Genomic DNA, 17,281 nt, shown 5'->3' with positions numbered 1-17,281 from the left:
AAGAGAGTAAAATGATGCTATTGCAGCCTCACTGCTTATTTGAGGGTCATTTTCACCGTGCTGCACTAATGACGACTACAGAGGTGCCGGAGCAAAGAGTGAGGGGGGGTTCGGCTGTTCTTGTGTCCTAGACTCTGCAATGCAGCGAGCTCTCCACCAGCACCATCCCACCAAACCCAGCTAAGCTTCCTCTGTAAATCAGTCCTTTCAATTACTGGGCCAGCGTCGGTCTCCGTCTCTCCAACTCTAACTCTTTCTCTCAACGTCTAATAGCTCCATCACTCTCATTTTTTTAATCCTCCGCCTTCTCACGTCTTGTCTTTTCTTACTGTCTCCCTCTCTTGTCCTCTCCCTCCCTCTTTCCCCCTCATTTACCTTGCTCCCTCATCTCTGCCTGCTCCATTTGTCTTACAGTGTATTTTTATGGACTCAATCACTCTTCTAGCATTTTTTCTGGTCCCTTCCTCTTCCAAGCTCCCCACCCACCCCCACCCCACTTTATAGCACGTCAGTGTCACCGTCACCATCTCTGGGTTCCTCCTCATTGGTGCCAGGCCTCCCTCTATTTACCTAGAAGAATAGGCTCATCCATCTTTGATTGTTGTGAAATATTATGGCGGTGTCACGACAACCAAGCCTCCCCGAACCTCATGCAATATTCAGAGGCGATGATATAAGATTCCTGCTAATGAAAAAAACAGCAGGCAATACAAACAGCCCTTTAATAACGGCCCGGCAGAACAGCAGGCTCCCTGTTGAGCTCAGGAGTTGTCTGAGACACAGAGACAGAGTGAGAGACCCTGTATATCAGTGCTAGGCCCCTAGGGTGGAGGCACCAGCACCCAGCACCCGTTTGCTCTAAAAACCCCACTTCATTAGTACCATGGACATATCTAGAACAAATGCATGCAAAATACTGTTTAACATGTATATAAAAAAGAAACATATGTAGCTACTTGTCATATTAAAATATTCCTCCATGTTTCTCAGATCGTTAGAGGAGAGCTTGTAATGATCTGCAGTTTGTTTGGGACGCTCCACTCCAGCAAAGCCTAAAGTAAAGCCTGCATGTTGATCCACTTTTCTAACCCTGTCACGCTAAATTGCACCAGTCCACCTGCTCCTAAATCTCCATAGCAACTCAGGCTGTCGATGGAGAGTGATTTCAAACTTAGATCAACGCCATTACATACTGTGTTAACCTGGCCGACACATTACCGACTCAACACTACTGCGCCAGAACTCTAGCCACCCTGAAACTAACCAGCTGATTAACTCTCACCTTTGCTTCACCAACAAAAAATATCTCATCCTTCGCCTCCAGAGCGGCAGCGCTGCAGCACATCAAGCTGAAATAAAACTCGTTACTTTTTTAAACTTTAATCCGAGCAGCAGTATAAAGGAGACAGATAGACCTTGCCAAAGTGGCGCTGCAGAAAGGATTTTTTCTGTAGTACTGCAGCTACACACAGCATACAAGTGTCCAAGAACTTCAGTCTTTCAGGATATCTCTGTTTTTCCTTTACAAGTATTTGGGGCTTGAAACGAGATGATAAGATCACAGTCGGTGTGTTGGAACGGCGTTTCAAGATCCTGCAGGTGTATCACGCCGGTCACATGACTGAAAAATGTGAAGGAGTGACAGGCCTGGAGCGTGTATCCTTGTGTTGTGTAGAATTGTGTAGTACGGGGTTCAGCATTACTTCAAATATGCCAGACCGCATTTTGCTTATTTATTACAGAAATATACTTAATAAGTAAGAGTTATTTATTACGTAGAAATAAATAATCTGTTTATTTATTGGATGGCGCCACAAAACGAGATCTGGTAGCATCAAGATGTCTGTTTTATCAAACGATGGACGCACATGTCGTTCCAGAAACTATATTTACATATTGTTCAGTATCAGTGGTGTTGGTCAGTGAATGAATTTCAAATTGTGACCACAAGATAGTTTTCCACTCCGCCTCAGTACGTCCTAAACGAGCCCTGGAACAGAGACGGTGGCTGTTTTTCACGATCATGTCAAAGAAATTTGGCACATCAACTCGTTTTCTGCAGTTTGACACTGAGAAATCTTCTCAAACAGTGAAATCACTGGCCCATGCAGACGTCCACTGAGCGGTGATCCACTTCCCTGAAAGCCTCGCAGAGTCGCTCCCTTTATTCCCACTTGCATTAGGATTCAGCTTCAGGTGTGATGTTCTACCAGTGTCTATGTTTTTTAGCACTGGACAACTTTTCCTGTCCTTTTTCTGCACTACCCCAATTTTGTTTCAACATGCTGCAGGCATCAAATTCAACATGCAGTAAATTGTCTGTGTCAACATTTTACTATCTTCAATTAAATACGAGGTCGATGGCGACAGCAGTTCTAACAGTGTCACACACACACACACACACACACACACACACACACACACACACACACACACACACACACGTTAAGTGTATGATCAAAAGGGAGGGGTTGGCTTAGTGGCAGTGCATTGTGTCAACAGCAGGGATAACCCTCGTTCCTCGTTCCTTGTCCCAAATGCGCAGATCAATGCAGAGGCACCTATCCAAGCACGCAGCAAAGAGACGCACCAGTGGGAATAAGGAAAAGATGGGAGGGAAGGGAAAATGATGCAGAAAAATGGAGGGAGGAGGAGAGAGGTGTCAGGGAGAAAGCGCTGAGCTGGAATCCTCCAGCCAGGGATTTCCTTCCTCTGATGTACCCCCACCCAGACCTTGTCCTTTTTGTTTTCCCCCCTTTTTTCCTGCCGTAATCTTTCTGAAGTTTGCTGCTTATTCCCAGCAATACCCGGCCTGTATGCAGAGCAACTCACTGCCAAGTCTCTGCAGACAGGCACTACCCCGACGCTGGAGACAGTGATGATGATGTTAATGATGGTGAGGGGTTGGAGGGAAAGAAAAGGAGACATAAAAAGGGCAAGGGGAGATGAGAGAATGAAAAGGGGGCCAGTCTTGCAGAGGCAATGCAGAGGCAATACGATGCAAATGCAACATAATGCAGTGGTGCTGGGGGGAGGCACTGCAGATGAGACGGGGCAAGGGCGTCCAAGAGATGTCTGCTGCTGCTGAAGGCCCCGCCAGTGCTAGCAATGATCTTTGCAATGCACCCTTGACCTTGATACATATACTTTGTGAATTACATACTAGTACGCAATGGAAACGCGCGACAGCAGACGCAGACGAAAGCGAGAGCAGCCAGACATTGTCCCCTCCATCCCAGACGCCAGATTTGTTTGACACGGCATCAAATCCAAATTCCAGCCCTCCCCCCTCCCAGTGCACGCTTAAACATTCATCAACTCGTATGTGCGCTCTAATAACGATCCACGTACTCATGCCCGACTCTTCAATTATTCATTACCAATATACGCTCAGTCTGAGCAAAACACAAACAGCTCAAATGTACCTCGACACAAAAGAAGTCATTACTGCAGCCAGGCTGGGTTTAGGTAACGCAGACATGGCGATCTATGCTGACGCAGTACAAACTAATACAATTTTCACAAGTAATCTTGTTTCAAGTCTTGTTAGACTGCATACAGCCAGAGAATCACGATGCCGCTCCCTCTTCACTCGGGGTACAAGCCTGGAGAATGTTCCCTTAAATGTTAACATCCTCTTTTTTCCCCCCTGATTTAATAATTCAATAAAGCTAAACTTAAAATGGTCTGCGCTCTCTCAGCACTGCCAGGAACAATTCAATTAGCCAGACAACGTGTTGTGACAGCCCGGTTTACGCTTGGATCCCTTATTTGTTTGTCCCGTTTGTATAACCCCTCAGCCCCAACCACCTTTCTCTCCCTCCTCCTCTATCTCGCTCTTTCTGTCAGTTATTTCTGCATCAACAAGAAAGCTGAGGCAACTAGCCGACTCAGACTTTTTCTGTCCTACTCTGACGAGCCGCGGGCCACATTTGCTGTGGGGATAGGGGATAAAAAAAACCCTGCTGTCAAGGGGTAGCTGGAACAGTGGGGAGAAGTGTGATGGGGATGGCGACGTTCTGCATTTGTACAATGCTGTATGTGAAAGGTGCTGACGGGCGACAGTGTGGGAAGGGCACAGCATTTGTTCCCAGGATGGGACGGCCAGCCGCCCGTCAGTGCGGGCTAATCCGGAGCTGTGTTGATTGACAGAGAGTCAGCTGTCAGCAAGAGAAAAGCGCTTTGTTTTCCCAACACACAAAAGCGTTTCTGTTCGACGGCAGCGCCCTGCATGGACACGTTCACCTCGGCCAACGGCAGAAAAAGGAGATGACTATTTAAAGGAAACGCTTTAAATGGTTAGGCATTAGATATTCTACAGAAAGGCCTCGATCGAGCACATGTCATTTTGCAGTTTGACACTGAGCAGCTACTACGTCATGACTCTTAAATCTATTTACATAGTGCCAAATCACCCTCTAAACTCTTCAGATCTCACAGGACCCAAAGTTTCCCAAATCAGGAGCCAAAGATTTGGAGTCTCCAAACTGGGAGAAGGTTTCACACAAGAAGGGCCTGAAGGCTCTGCGTCCCGTTCTACTTTTAAATATCTTATGAGCCACACCTAAATCTGCAGTCTGAGAGTGAAGTGCTGTGTTGGGATGTGTGATGGCTGCACTTACAGCCACACAGTGGTAATATCACCATGTTAGTGTAGGGGCTTATAAGTAATATTGCATTCACATTTCTTTCTTTAAATATAGGAATTTATTTACAGAACAATAAATAACTGGTTTTGGTTTAGAATTCATTCACATATCCACATAACGCTGCATTCTAAAATAAGTGCGCACATTTTAGTTTACACTGTTATGTATGATTAATCTTTTGTTTTCTGAGTTACCTTAGTTGCAGCTGTTCCAGTCCCTTGATTAAGGAGCCAAGAGGTGGAAAAGGGGCGGAGCGAGCTTTAAAGGAAGGCTACAAATTGGTTCACGCCATAACTCGGGACCATGGGGGGGAATTGGAGTTCATTATGTTTGGTTTAGTTAGGTTTTGTGTGTTTTACCCCTTTTCCTGTTTTTGTGGGCTGATCAGCCACTATTTAAGTTTCCCCTTTGTCTCATTAAGTTAGGTCAGTTTGTTTGAGTTATCAGTTGTGTTGTCAACTTTGAGTAGAGTTTTGTTAGTTTGACCTCTTTTATGGGCCCAAGATTTTGATTCTTTTTGCATGAGTTAACCAATTATGTTTTTTGGGTTAAATAAAAAATCATTTTTTGGACTTTAACCTGTGCCTAAGTTTCCTTCACTGCTCGGTCCATCACAAGTGGTGTCAGGAGTGGGATCAGCAGTTGAAGGCACAGGATTTTTTTTTTCTCTTTTTTTCCCCTCTTCACTCATCAAGCCATGCACAGAATGGGAAGGAGTGGCAGAGGAGCAAAAGGAGATTGTCAAAACCAGCCAGTTGGAGTTGTAGAGCAAGTAGAAGGAGGAGAGGAAAATGGAGCCTCTGGAGGGGTGGATAGTACTGAGAGCCAAGGTAAGGAGCCGACAATGTCAGAACTGATTTCCATGCTTCGTTCTCATATGGGTCAGCAGGAGGCCCAGGAAGCAAGAAGAAGGGAGGAGTTTACCCGCCAGGAACAGCGCTTTAGAGCACTGCAACATCAGTTTCAGCTGTTGCAGGTAGAAGTGCAAGCTCGTACCTCCCCGGTCCCTGAGCCTCAAATGGAGGTCTTTGAGCCTCAAATGGAGGAACCTGAACAACCAGAGGTAGAGTCCTTTGAAGAGGAGGATCCTCCCTGTGCTGGCTCCAGTAATGAGCAAATACATCCTCAGTCAGGTCAGTCTCGCTTTTATGAACCCAGGCTGGAAAAATGGACAGAGGAGGCTAAGATGGCTTTTCAGGACCTACGACAATCTCTGAGTAAGAGCCCAGTCTTGCACAGCCCTGATTTTGAGAGAAATTTCATTCTTCAGACTGATGCCTCAGAGAGAGGATTGGGAGCTGTTCTGTTACAGGGACCGCCTGGAGAGCGTCATCCAGTGGCCTTCATCAGCCGAAAGCTGTTTCCGAGGGAAGTGCGATACTCAACCATCGAGAAGGAGGGACTTGCCATCAAATGGGCCCTGGACTCCTTTAGGTATTATCTTCTCGGACGGGAGTTCATATTGGAAACAGACCACAAGGCTCTTCAATGGATAGAGAGAATGAAGGACACAAATGGAAGGATCACGCGATGGTACCTTGCAATCCAGCCATTCCGGTTCACCATCAACCACATCCCCGGCAAGGATAACTGCACTGCAGACTGTCTCTCTCGCTGTCCCAGGGAGAGATCTGAAGAGGGGGAGTGTGTGATGGCTGCACTTACAGCCACACAGTGGTAATATCACCATGTTAGTGTAGGGGCTTATAAGTAATATTGCATTCACATTTCTTTCTTTAAATATAGGAATTTATTTACAGAACAATAAATAACTGGTTTTGGTTTAGAATTCATTCACATATCCACATAACGCTGCATTCTAAAATAAGTGCGCACATTTTAGTTTACACTGTTATGTATGATTAATCTTTTGTTTTCTGAGTTACCTTAGTTGCAGCTGTTCCAGTCCCTTGATTAAGGAGCCAAGAGGTGGAAAAGGGGCGGAGCGAGCTTTAAAGGAAGGCTACAAATTGGTTCACGCCATAACTCGGGACCATGGGGGGGAATTGGAGTTCATTATGTTTGGTTTAGTTAGGTTTTGTGTGTTTTACCCCTTTTCCTGTTTTTGTGGGCTGATCAGCCACTATTTAAGTTTCCCCTTTGTCTCATTAAGTTAGGTCAGTTTGTTTGAGTTATCAGTTGTGTTGTCAACTTTGAGTAGAGTTTTGTTAGTTTGACCTCTTTTATGGGCCCAAGATTTTGATTCTTTTTGCATGAGTTAACCAATTATGTTTTTTGGGTTAAATAAAAAATCATTTTTTGGACTTTAACCTGTGCCTAAGTTTCCTTCACTGCTCGGTCCATCACAGGATGATACAGTATTACGAGGTCTTTAAGACAAGAGGGGCCTTGTTGTATGTGAGGACAAGGATTATAAATTCAGTTCAGGATTTAACAGGGAGCCAATGAAGAAAAGCTAATGTGGGAGAAATCTGCTCTCTGTTTCTAGTCCCTGTCAGGACTCTCGCTGCAGCATTTTGGATCAACTGAAGGCTTTTCAGGGGCTCCTTAGGACATCCTGATAATAATGAATTACAGTAGTCCAGCCTAGAAGTAACGATTGCAGGATCACTCTGAAACAGGATATTTCTAATCTCAGAGTTGTTGCGCAACTGCTACCACTGAATTCTGAATGCAAGTGGCTGATGCAAATATCTGCTTACTGTGAATAAACAGAAGTTTCATTCACAATAAACAAAGATTTGTGAGTTAGGCAAATTTATTATGTGATTAGGTTAATAGCTGTATTATCACAGACCACATGTAACTGCTACCTTGACCCATTCAACTGCAAACAGATAGTAGGCTCATAGCATGCTGACTCCATCTTATTTTATCATCATCTCGACGCACCAAACCTGCTTTAACAATGGAACGTGACTGCGAGGTGTTGTATGGCTGAAGCAAACAATTCAAAGTTCATTGCTCATCAATTCATTGATCATATCACAGTCTCCAACTGCTGTTCTCCCTAGTGTAACAGTAGCATCGGGTACTGCAGTCAGCAACAATATTATAGACAGGTTCAGACAGGTGAAGGAAATAAGATTAAACTCTCTTTCCCTTTGACAACTACCACCCACTGAGACACAAGCCCCAACCCACCCAGGCGGATGCAGCGTCACATGCATATGGAAAATCTACGATGTTCAAACTCTCCAGATGTCACATGACTCAAAGACTCTATGTGACGCTCCCAGAGGTGCCTGCCTCGATCAGTTTGTTTTGGCAGTTTTCACCTCATCGGCATTATCTGGCTTTATGTGATGATTCAACTGTATGCACAAGTGTTTCCCATTAAACATCACCAAATGTTTTCCGTGTTTTATGTCTGAAGTGAGAAATGCAGTCAAGCATAATGCAACGTCACTGCTCGTGTTTGGCCTAATGAGTGAATGTCAAAGTCAGCTAGCAGTTCAGCTAATAGTTGTTGAGTTCATGTGGTCTGGACCAAAGTGGGCAGACTGACTGACAATAAGCCACACTGACAGCACAGCTAAAGAGCTGAGATATTGATTTAACTCTGTTGCAAAGTTGAGCATTTTACCATGCGAGTCTTTAGGGAGGAATGCACTTTTGGAAAGACGGTTAGTAGCAAAAGTGCATTGGCTTCATTTTTCTGCTCAGATGCACCAGACTGTGTTTACCTTTGTTTATATGAGCTCTTATTTGCACTTATACAAAGAAAAGACAAACAACTCTGAATAAAAAGAAAAACAGAATCTAAACAAAACATGGGCTGCTTGGTCAAAGTCAATCTGGAACCTTTGTTTGCTCAGATGTATTTGACAAACTGAGGAAGAAAACGTGTTGTTTGCTTTAAATAGCAAACAGCAATATTAAGCTTTCTGCATATATAAAAATGTGTCTGTAGGTAGAACCAGAGACAAGCCTGGAGAGCAGCAGTGTCTTCTCCGCCGTGTCCACCCACACAGGGGCCTAGTCACCAGGTGGGCGGCTGGCAAGTCCACTTCTATTGGCCAGCCGAGAATGCCTATCTAGTGGAAACTGCGAGAGCGCAATTTTTCCAGCCAAAAGACGACGATTTCCATCTCCTCATCTCCCCGCACGAACGTACCCCTGCCACAGTGATGAGCACGGCTGATTCAGAACAGAGAATTGCCTCGACTAAAATAGTTATGCCATCATCATCATCCTTCTTTGATAAGCACTTCTGTGAATTTAAAGCAACGCTTAAGAATTTTGAGACGTGTGTGTCATCATGAACTTGGGTGACCTGTCAGACCTTGGCTCATTCTTACATCATTCAAATTAACAGAAACAGATGCGGATGATGTAAATGGAAGTCAGTGAGGGGAAAAACAATCACACAAGGCACCATTAAAACATTTTGCTGATTGGTTCACTTATATTAAAAAACTGCTTTTGGCTGGAAAGTGATTAATCAGACTGTTGAACACCTACAACACTAATTTGAAAACCAAAAAGCCTTACTGCAGAGTTGAAAATGCTTTCATAACTACTCATATGACTCTACGTAGTTAATGTATGACGTCTGCAGTACAGGGGAGTTTTGGAAATTTCAGGATTGTGGAAAAGTCTCAAGCCTCCCCTCATTTCTTTGTATTTTGCTTCCAAGTAGCCAGACTGTTGTTTTTTATTAAAATGGTCTCAGCGACAGTTTTTCAGGTTTTTGAAGGTCATTGGACATTGGCTTCTTTTTCATGTTTTTTAATCAACTTAACATTGGTCTCTAGATCATTCATAAATAAAAAGGATCCTAACTCAAGCAAAGAACCACATAGCATCTCTCTACAAAGAGCCTATTTTAAATTTTATACTTAGGCACTTTGTTACTAGTAGCCCGTCACCAAAGCACATAATTAGTTCCCATTTTTTAATTGAATATAGAAAAATGCTTGTGAGACATGAAATAGTATTTTTGCAACAATGTGATTCACAAAGAGCAACTGGCCTAAAGCATGGCAGGTCTCGGCACAGTGAGCAGTGTGTCCTCAAAAACAATCTTAAAGTGGAGAAGGAAAGGTAGGCCTAAAAAAACAACTTTGCAGATGAACAGTATCTAAAAGTCACGTCTTTAAGAAACATATCCACAGGATCTGAGAGATGCATCTTCAGCTGGTTCATCTAATGTTTACTGAAGCTTCATCAGAAATGGTGTCAGTGGAAGAGTGGCTGTCAGAGAAAAAGTAGAGACAAATAACACAAAAATTCAAATGATTCATCCAGATTTCAAGTTTTTGGTTAAAAATGAGGAGGTCAGTAGAGAGTCATGGCAAAGGATGTCAGCTGCTACAGCTTTGGATGTTCTTCCAGCAACACGGAGAACTGTTCCTGAAACTTATTTGAAGAAATTACGATAAAGCTGTCCGAAGAAAGTTCTGATTTAAAAAAAAGGGTAAACGTGGTCATAGCCCTCAAATTTTGCGGTTTGTGCAGACTACTGCTGCAAGTTCTTGGACCAACCACTCTGGTCCATTCAATTCAATTCAGTTTTATTTATACAGCGCCAAATCACAACAACAGTCGCTTCAAGGCGCTTTATATTGTAAGGTCGACCCTACAATAATACATAAAGAGAAAACCCAACAATCATATGACCCCCTATGAGCAGCACTTTGGAGACAGTGGGAAGGAAAAACTCCCTTTTAACAGGAAGAAACCTCCGGCAGAACCAGGCTCAGGGAGGGGCGGGGCCATCTGCTGTGATTGGTTGGAGTGAGAGAAGGAAGACAGGATAAAGACATGCTGTGGAAGAGAGACAGAGATTTCTAACAAGTATGATTCAATGCAGAGAGTCTGTTAATACATAGTGAGTGAAGAAGAAACACCCAGTGCATCATAACTAAGGGAGGATTCAGGGTCACCTGGTCCAGCCCTAACTATATGCTTTAGCAAAAAGGAAAGTTTGAAGCCTAATCTTGAAAGTAGAGATAGTGTCTGTCTCCTGAATCCAAACTGGAAGCTGGTTCCACAGAAGAGGGGCCTGAAAACTGAAGGCTCTGCCTCCCATTCTACTTTTAAATACTCTAGGAACAACAAGTAGGCCTGCAGAGCGAGAGTGAAGTGCTCTAATAGGGTGATATGGTACTACAAGGTCATTAAGTTAAGATGGGGCCTGATTATTTAAGACCTTGTATGTGAGGAGCAGGATTTTGAATTCTGGATTTAACAGGAAGCCAATGAAGGGAAGCCGAAACAGGAGAAATCTGCTCTCTCTTTCTAGTCCCTGTCAGGACTCTTGCTGCAGCACTTTGGATCAGCTGAAGGCTTTTCAGGGAGTTTTTAGGACTTCCTGATAATAATGAATTACAGTCGTCCAGCCTGGAAGTAATAAATGCATGAACTAGTTTTTCAGCGTCACTCTGAGACAGGATATTTCTAACTTTAGAGATGTTGCACAAATGGAAGAAAGCAGTCTTACATATTTGTTTAATATGTGCGTTGAAGGACATGTCCTGGTCAAAAATGACTCCAGACTAAAGCAAACCAACCATTCGGTGATTTGATGAAGACACAGCAAAAGAGAGAAGAATTAGCCGATTTTGCAATGTTGAAATATGATACAAAAAAATGTAGCAATCACTTTTATACCACTATTGCAACAACCATCATGTCACACTTGGGTATTTCCCAACTATTACATTATGTAGAACAGCCATTATAACTTCACTGATGTACAGTATAGTTTCCTGTGTTGAGCAAAGTCAGTTTCCTTTCACTTTTTTCTCTTCTCTCCATTTTCTCTCTAATTACTGCTTCACAGACTAATGAGGAGGATTCTTTCTTTAAATACAAACAGCACCCTGACCCTTAATGAGCAGCGTCTCTGGTTTTTGAAAACATTGTGGCACAGATAGGAATACAGCATCTAATAAAAGATGGATATAGAAACCCAATATTTTGTGGACTGCCTTCATGAAACTCCCGGATGAGCATTTTGGCTGTTGCCATTTTTATTTTTATTTTTTTTATTGTTGCTGATCACGTATGAAACAAAGAACCAACAATCATGACCATAAACTCATTAAGAAAATGTCCCAGTATCAAAATAAGACACATGTAGGCTTATTTTCTCTGCGAGCTTCACTGAATCTGAGAACTAGAGAAGTTGCTTGCTGGTGGATATTAGAAAGGATGAGCGTGTAAGGCACTGGCTACATCCATCTCCTACATACAGTCTGTGGGCACAGATATGTAACTGGAAAAAATGTTGCAACCTTATTGCAGCCTCTATCACATGACCCTTTTAAGAAACAAATCAACCACAGAAGCTCTGACCTTGTCTGTGCTAGCTGCTGTTATGCTGTTATTGTGGGAAGATAACATTTTTAATTAAAAGCTCTTTTCATCTTTTCAACAGATTGCTGGATCTTGGCAGATAAAAAATGCAGCTACTACTAAAGAGTGTGATGGTAAACCAGTACAGCATTCGAGTATTGTGGATGCGCTTTGCATTTTCTGGATGAAACAAATGGTTGTCTAATAATATATTTACTATTTATACGTTACACTCATTTGCATATGTCAAGACCCCAATCTGAGCGAACAAATACTGAGCCAGTGAAGCCAGTATAGTGCTAATGGAGGGTCAGAGGCTAAACACAGAAGCCTACTGAACTGTGAATATTTCCTCATTCTACATTTGTTTTGGTGATTAAGACTTTAAATTCCAAGTACAATTCTCGCTCTTTCCTCATAAACACAGTGAGCAGGCACGGCGGATGCACCTTCATCCGCAGTTACCAAGAAGACCAGTGGTGGATTTGAAGATGAAAACCTGAGATGATGTCAGCAGTCTGCTGAAACTCACCACCATCGGCTAAGGTGTCTTCAGTTTCCAGAGCAGCACCTCATCCTCAACAAGAGCCAGTGCCAACGATTCTGTGCCGCCGGACTGGGAAACGACAGACGGCCAAGGATCAAACGGTCGAGCGAGGGCAGGAATATTTGAGGAAGATGAACTGACTGCTAATGAGACACTGGATCCTAAATGATAACAGAGTGTTTATGAGAGGTCACCTGAGATGGCTGATGAATAATAAAGGGACCGTAGCCGTGTGAGAGCAGGATAAACTCATTGGGCTGTGGTTAGAATCGGTGCAGCCACAGAACAACATTTAGGGACTCGTGCATGGCCTCAGCAGAGGCAACAAGTGAGCAGGGCAAGTAAAGGCCAACAGAGGGCAAGCAAAGGCAGCAGCGGGTCACAGAGTGACAGCAGGAGAACTGGAACCTCAATACACTCTCAGTACTGACTGAAATACTTTAAGAGCAAGTAAGCCTCCTAATTTATTATTTATTACTCTTATATATATATAAGAATACTTCTTCAAAAGCTTTTTTTTTTCTGGCGCAGAGACACGTTCAAGCTCGAGGCATTACACAGAAAAAAGCTACTTCAGTCCTCTGCTCTGGTTTGGAGATGACGTAACCGTATATTCATTTATTAGTTTAAACTTTCTTCTCACTATGATGAATATTTGAATTATTGTCTGGTCTTCTTACCCAAGTACAGAGAGAACCATAGCATTTTTATTTGTTCTTTTTTAAGTATATATTTTTGTATTTAAATGCATTTTAAGATAAGATAAGATAAGACTTTGTTGATCCCATGACGGGGAAATTTTTGCGTCACCTCAGCTCAGGTACAGATATCAGAAGGAAATACAAAAATACAAATAAGTACAATCAATGAAAAAAAGTAAGTTAATACGCTATATACAATGGTAGCATACACAGTATGTGATTATGGATATGGTTGGAAATAAGACATAAACTATATACCTTGACATAACTATTGTACCACTACTATTCCTATGTATAGACATGTACACACACACATGTACACACTAAATATACATATGTATACATATACAGTGGGGCAAAAAAGTTTTTAGTCAGCCACCGATTGTGCAAGTTCCCCCACTTAAAATGATGACAGAGGTCAGTGATTTGCACCAGAGGTACACTTCAACTGTGAGAGACAGAATGTGAAAAAAAAATCCATGAATCCACATGGTAGGATTTGTAAAGAATTTATTGGTAAATCAGGGTGGAAAATAAGTATTTGGTCACCTCAAACAAGGAAAATCTCTGGCTCTCACAGACCTGTAACGTCTTCTGTAAGAAGCTTTTCTGTCCCCCACTCGTTACCTGTATGAATGGCACCTGTTTGAACTCATCATCTGTATAAAAGACACCTGTCCATAGCCTCAAACAGTCAGACTCCAAACTCCGCCATGGCCAAGACCAAAGAGCTTTCGAAGGACACCAGGAAAAGTATTGTAGACCTGCACCAGACTGGGAAGAGTGAATCTACAATAGGCAAGCAGCTTGGTGTGAAAAAATCAACTGTGGGAGCAATCATCAGAAAATGGAAGACATACAAGACCACTGATAATCTCCCTCGATCTGGGGCTCCACGCAAGATCTCATCCCGTGGGGTCAAAATGATCATGAGAACGGTGAGCAAAGATCCCAGAACCACACGGGGGGACCTGGTGAATGACCTGCAGAGAGCTGGGACCAAAGTAACAAAGGTCACCATCAGTAACACACTACAACGGCAGGGAATCAAATCCCGCAGTGCCAGACGTGTTCCGCTGCTGAAGCCAGTGCATGTCCAGGCCCGTCTGAAGTTTGCCAGAGAGCACATGGATGATACAGCAGAGGATTGGGAGAATGTCATGTGGTCAGATGAAACCAAAGTAGAACTTTTTGGTATAAACTCAACTCGTCGTGTTTGGAGGAAGACGAATACTGAGTTGCATCCCAAGAACACCATACCTACTGTGAAGCATGGGGGTGGGAACATCATGCTATGGGGCTGTTTTTCTGCCAAGGGGACAGGACGACTGATCCGTGTTAAGGACAGAATGAATGGGGCCATGTATCGTGAGATTTTGAGCCAAAACCTCCTTCCATCAGTGAGAACTTTGAAGATGAAACGAGGCTGGGTCTTCCAACATGACAATGATCCAAAACACACCGCCCGGGCAACAAAGGAGTGGCTCCGTAAGAAGCATTTGAAAGTCCTGGAGTGGCCTAGCCAGTCTCCAGACCTCAACCCCATAGAAAATCTGTGGCGGGAGTTGAAAGTCCGTGTTGCTCGGCGACAGCCCCAAAACATCACTGCTCTCGAGAAGATCTGCATGGAGGAATGGGCCAAAATACCAGCTACTGTGTGTGCAAACCTGGTAAAGACCTATAGTAAACGTTTGACCTCTGTTATTGCCAACAAAGGTTATGTTACAAAGTATTGAGTTGTATTTTTGTTATTGACCAAATACTTATTTTCCACCCTGATTTACGAATAAATTCTTTACAAATCCTACCATGTGGATTCATGGATTTTTTTTTCACATTCTGTCTCTCACAGTTGAAGTGTACCTCTGGTGCAAATCACTGACCTCTGTCATCATTTTACAATCGGTGGCTGACTAAATACTTTTTTGCCCCACTGTACATACATATATACCTGTACATGTCCATACACATGGAAGGTCCATTATGCATGAAGTGGTGACCGTGGATGTCCACAGTGTCCAGTGACTTATGACACCGTGATTGAGGAGGGTTTTAAATGTATTTTTCAGATATATTGATGATTGATTCTATTCTATATTTTTACAGGCAAAGAGAGATCTTTAAACTTTTCATCATGCCCAAACAAAAGGCTAAAAGTGCCAGGGCAGTAAGTTACAAACTACTGCAGGTAGTCGACAATTCCCACTGGGACACTCTCAGCATCCGAATGTGAGGTCAGGGATTTATGAGTCGAGCCGGCCGGCCTGAATCCAACGCTGTTTGCTAAGTTAAAAAAACTGTAAAAGAAAAATGCACTCGAAAAAAAAGTGGAGACAGTTGCAGATGCAGGAACAAAGCAGCAGTAAATAGAGAGTCACTGACATTTTATTAGCCACACCTGTTCAACTGCTCGTTACTGTAAACATCTAATCAGTTAATCAGATGTCAGCGACAAAGGGCCAGACTGCTCCTTGCTGATGATCATTTGCTTCACCAAGGTATGCACAAGAGCATCTCTGAACACACACCATGCTGAACCCTGATGCAGCTACAGCAGCAAAAGAACACACTGGATGTCACTCCTGTCATCTAACAGCAGGAAACTGAGGCTTAGCAAAACTGGACGTCAGACTGTGTGTCGTCTCCTGTCATGCTTAGTGTCAGAGCATCAGCACAAATGGTGATGCTCTCCTGCTTGTTTGTGTACATTTTTTGTGTCTTCAAAACTGAGTTTTCCCATTACAGTGATATTAAACTTTGTTAGTCTACAACCAGTAAGCAATTTAATACAGTTCATTGAATTTATGTTTTCTCTGCATTACATTTCGTTCGCTTTCATTCACCTGAAATTTTGTTACACTGACACTCAAAAAATACACAATTTCACAATTGATCTCGTGTGCTGGACTGGAGTCTTTGGCAGTCTATTTCAGGTCCACGTCCCATCTTCAGAGCATCAATACAAAGTTGTTTTAGGTGATCCCTTTATGCAGCTCTCCACAGGGAGCTGTGTCTGTGTCTCCATCACTGTCGTCAAAAGATGGTTGTCCATCCGTCCAGCACAGTTCCAGAGATCTAGAGAATCAGTGCAAAGCTGTACTGAAGCTGCACCCCAACAACTCAGTCTGTTGATTTTTACTCTAATCTGTGATCAGTAATCATCAGTTCTGCAAACCGGCTCGTCTGTATAATGTAGACGGAAACCTGACACCCAGAGGAAGACAGGGAAAACATGCAAACTCGATCCAAGCAGGCTTCACACACAAAGGTTGCTGTAAGTTTACTTTGAACCCAGGAGGCTGCTTGATGTGAGACATGCTCGCAACACAGCTCGACTTTTTCATCATTTTTCCTGATGACAGTTATTTGCATGGATTGCTTTTTTTGGGCATTGCTGCTCCTAACCTTGGCCCAACGAGACATTAATGAGAACAGGTGTACTCTTAATGACCTAACTGGAAAATCTCACCGAGAACCGCTCACAATGAAGCACAGTTACATCATCTGTGTACAGTACTAATCGCCCCAGAATTCGTTGCTATTAAAAGCCTGTTGGAATTATTTGGACTTGAAAATGATTGGATGACGGTGAATTCCATTAGTGCGATCTCTCTTTTCTCTGCATCTGTGCAGCCTCCATCTCTCTAGCCCATTAAAAGATGCATCCATTTCACAATAAAAGCCTTTTTTTCTGCTCCGCAGCTCACTGCATTAGGCTGCTGACGGATAAAGAGAACAGAGTGTCTCCTTATGAAGAAAATGCAGACACATCATCTATCCGCATGCAGATGGATAGATGCATGGACAGAACAGGTAGTCGGAACTGCTTTTGCTCTGAGGGCCTTCTGTCTTTATGTATGTTCCAGTGCACAGTCTGCGGGGCTTAACATGCACCCATGAGCATCACTGAGGCTCAGCGAAGCCAGCACATAAAGACGGATCGAGCCTGCTCGCTTCAGCTCGCCCTCCTTCTGAGGGTTACATAAGAATGGGAGATGCAGGCATACCGGCGCTGTTGCAGCTGGAGGTGAAAGTAGGCCTGTTAAGCCAAAGGGGTGATAAAAGTGTGTGAGTGTGTGCATGTTAGAGAGGACCATGTGAGGATGAGGGGAAAAAAGACT

The sequence above is a fragment of the Aulonocara sp. 'chitande type north' Nkhata Bay genome, linkage group LG15, assembly GCF_057382095.1.
Source record: "Aulonocara sp. 'chitande type north' Nkhata Bay isolate Kocher_YH1m ecotype deep benthic linkage group LG15, A_spYH_male_GT1.1, whole genome shotgun sequence".
Taxonomy (NCBI): Eukaryota; Metazoa; Chordata; class Actinopteri; order Cichliformes; family Cichlidae; genus Aulonocara; species Aulonocara sp. 'chitande type north' Nkhata Bay.
Note: the sequence above shows the minus strand (reverse complement) of the source record.